This window comes from Etheostoma cragini, chromosome 21 (assembly GCF_013103735.1).
Source record: "Etheostoma cragini isolate CJK2018 chromosome 21, CSU_Ecrag_1.0, whole genome shotgun sequence".
NCBI classification, from domain to species: domain Eukaryota; kingdom Metazoa; phylum Chordata; class Actinopteri; order Perciformes; family Percidae; genus Etheostoma; species Etheostoma cragini.
In genome coordinates, this window is record NC_048427.1 from 648719 (window position 1) to 652354 (window position 3636).

The following is a 3636-nucleotide window of genomic DNA, read 5'->3' on the forward strand; positions in this document are numbered from 1 at the left end:
AAAACGAACGAGGCTAAAAACGGGGGAGTGGAAAGAATGTGTTGCAGAGTTTCAGTGATGAACTCAGCTCCCATGTCTCTGATAACACACATAACGGAGAGGTTTCTCTACACACACACACACACACACACATACAAAATATTTGTGGGGGCCCGTCACTAACAATAAGCATTCTAACCCTAACCCTAGCCCTTTACCTTAACCATCACATCTAAATACCTTAACCCTTGACCTTAACCCTTACCATAATCCTAAAACCAAGTCTTGACCCTTAACCAGCCTTTTAAAGCTGTGGGGTCCAGCATGTTGGCCCCACAAAGCTGTTGGGACCCCACAAGTATACTGTTTTCATGGTTTTTGGACCCCACAAAGATAGTGTCTCACACACACACACACACCCACACAGTCTACTTCACTTTAAAGTAATGTCATTAAAGTGATTAAATCATCTCCAACAAGGCAAACAAGGAGTCAGAGGGAAATGTTAGAGGGGCAACATAACACACATGCATCACACTCTGACACACCATGACTCAAGCTCTCTTCCTTTCAGTCACAGGACTCTACTCTGTCGTGTGTCTGCTTCTGTCCCGTTTCACAGAAACAAAAAGCTCTTTCAATGGAACCCAGGCACATAAAGTTAAAAGGAAAACACATGTCCTCTCACCGGAAGAAACTCCTCTGTGCTCGGTGCTCTCAGTCGGTCCTTCATGATGGTTCTAACGTAGACATGGTCCTCTAAGTTGGGAGCTCTGCTGCCGCTGCTCCTCTAGTGTGTGAAGCAGCACTGCCAGCCTCGGCACTGTATGGGCGGGACCATTGTGAAATGAGCAACAGCTGCTGGCAATTGGTCAACCCCCTCTACTCAGCTGCATGTAGGGGGGGGGAGACAGAAAGAAGACCACTTCAGGCTCCTGCAATAAAGTTAGACATGAACAGGCAGCTCGAAGGATCTCTGCTATGCTCACAATGTGTGGAGACCCTGAATCACACTGACACACGTATGACAGGAGGGACACACACACACACACACACACACACACACACACACACAAAGACAAAGAGAAGTATGGATGTATAAACACACAAACTGTCAGGTCACAAGCAGGAACATGCAGCCTCAATTTCCGCCACACAGCTGACAGCTTTTTAACAAGTCCAAGACAGGAAGGAACTTCACTTTCTCCGCAAGAGCCCTTTACTCCATCCCTCCAGCAGGAGAAGTCAGCTGGGCCCTCCAAGCCAAGCGAGAGTCAATAGTCAGCAGGCCTCTCTCTCCTCTGTGAAAAGAAAGGAAATACGCTGAAAGGAGAGACAACGTTTTAAGTACGCACCACTGATTGCTTGGGCAGGCCGCAGGAAGTGAGGAAGCTGGAGGGTGACGAAGGACTGAGAGAAAAAGGGGCAAGAAGGAGGAGAAGAAGTGGGTCAGCTCTGGACATTATTCCAGCAGTATAGGCTGAGACATCCCTGGGGTAATCTCCATAAAGGCAGCTAGAAATCAGAGAACTATTGAGTCAAAAGCATCCATTCACAAGGAAACAGTCATGGGTTTACAGACATTTGTCAGGAATGAAACGATGCATTTAAATGCTTCAGGAAAACTGTCAATAAACCATTTCAGGCTCCAAACCAACAGCTGTTTTGACTCATAATGTGGATTCCACGGGGTATTGAATATGATTGAAGACGCTCGACTCCCACAGAATGATTTACGGTCGCAGAGAGCGAGGGATGATGGGAGGGCGGGAGACATAACAAAGCAAACAGTTGTACGTTCTCCCACAGCGAACAGAAATGAGGAACACACTGCTTCTTCCCAACACTCTTTGCTTTTTATTCTCTTCTTGCTGATAGATCAGTCACCATCTTCTTCACAGTTTTCTTTTTTTAAACCAACAACACGATTAACATTAAAAAACAAAACTAAAACGAGATAAGAAAACTCTGTTTTCAAGAGCTACGTGTTCGGGCACAGAGGGGTGTACATGTGGAAACGGACCCGAATCAAAATAATAACAACCGGTGACAGCTGGAATGACGTGTGTACAAAGTAAAAAACTAAATAACTGGGTACTTTGTGTGTATATGACACCATGGGGGTCATCTCAGGTCACAATGGAAGGAGTGGTGTCACACACACACACACACACACACACACACACACACACACACACACACACACACACACACACACACACACACACACACACACACACACACACACACACACACACACACACACACACACACACACACACACACACACACACACACTCGGCGGCCGATCGCCCTGATTACATCATGCCTCTGAGGTCAGAAACTGCATTACCCATAAGGCTTCACTACGTTAACCCCGTAGCCTTCCCCTAAACTACACTTCATATAACGTCTCTTTACATTGTGGCTCGGACAACTTCCATGTCAGAAAAAACCTGACGTACTGTATTTAAACCATCTACTAATGGCGTAGTTATAAAGTTTTACCACGGCAGGGTAGAGGCTCTGCTCAGTGAGTAACAAACACTCGACGTGGGGACCGGCTCTGAGAAACTATACTTCCAGTCCTCGACTTTCCCGTGGACCAATCACACGACAAAGGCTCATGTAGGAGTGCTAAACTGGAAATAAAGAAAGAAAAGAGGAACAGAATAAATATTTTCTCATGCAAGGTCTAATTTGGGGCCTTTAGCATCATATCAGAGTGTGGCCTTTCACTAAATAACAGGCTTTACGTCCGGGTTTAGAGTTTCTCTCTGCAACACTCCCCCCCCCACCCCTCACTAAGTCCTGCTATGGACCGTTCTGACGGAAATCTTATCCACAAAGGCTTTTTTGTGTCTGTGAGAGGGGCTATAAACGTATATCTTCAAGCATTGTAAGGGAAAAGACATTTAAAAAAAAAGGAGCAAAACAAAATCAATGAAATACAAATTTGCAAAGTGCTGAGAGACGGCGGCTTCTGAGACAATTACAAAACAGAGCTGGAGTATTCGATAGGGCTGCACAATTAATCGCAATTTAATCAAAACCACAATTTGGACTAGTGCAATACCACAGGCACAGTATTGGTTACAGGCAACACATCGCATCAAAGCATTAGGAATCAGTTACTGTGGAGCTGCAGAGACGTCCCGGCCCGCAAATGCTATCCTAAAGACTAAAGAAGAAGTCTTCTCTTGGTCCAGATCGTCGCAATTAGATATTTTCCTCATATTGTGCAGCTCTAATATTCAAACAAAGAGAGTTTACCTACGTGTGTGTGTGTGTTTGTGTGTGTGTGGCTCAAGACTCCCTTTGACTGTTGAGTTTGATGCATTTTGTCACAGTGCAGCCTCTGAATCAGAAAGCCAATATGGCTTTTAAAATACCTCCGGTCACATGCCTTGTGCCCCCGCAACCCCTCCTACCACCCCGCTCGGGCCCAGCTCTGCTTTCCTAATCCTATAAACATTTTCTATGCACATTCTTTCTTCCCTCCACTCCGCCGATCCTCTCTCTTCTTTCTTCCTCACATTCAGAAACTTTCAAAGCCACTTTACAATCATCTGTGTTGACCTCAAACACGCCGTCAGACGTCCCGTGTCCCTCCGCTCGGTTTCCTTTAAGCTACCTTCTCTTATTATCTCTTTTTTT

At 45.6% G+C, this 3636-nt stretch overlaps 1 protein-coding gene across 2 annotated transcripts in view; it reads right to left on the minus strand.

The window, feature by feature from the left end:
* The window catches only part of st6galnac (ST6 (alpha-N-acetyl-neuraminyl-2,3-beta-galactosyl-1,3)-N-acetylgalactosaminide alpha-2,6-sialyltransferase), a 16313-nt gene extending 15115 nt beyond the window's left edge, over nucleotides 1–1198 (minus strand). For both annotated transcript variants that reach the window (XM_034860001.1, XM_034860000.1), the window contains exon 1: nucleotides 668–1198. The gene's annotated coding sequence lies outside the window, so the exon portion shown is untranslated. The remainder of the gene's footprint in view (nucleotides 1–667) is intronic.
* Nucleotides 1199–3636: the final 2438 nt, after the last annotated feature.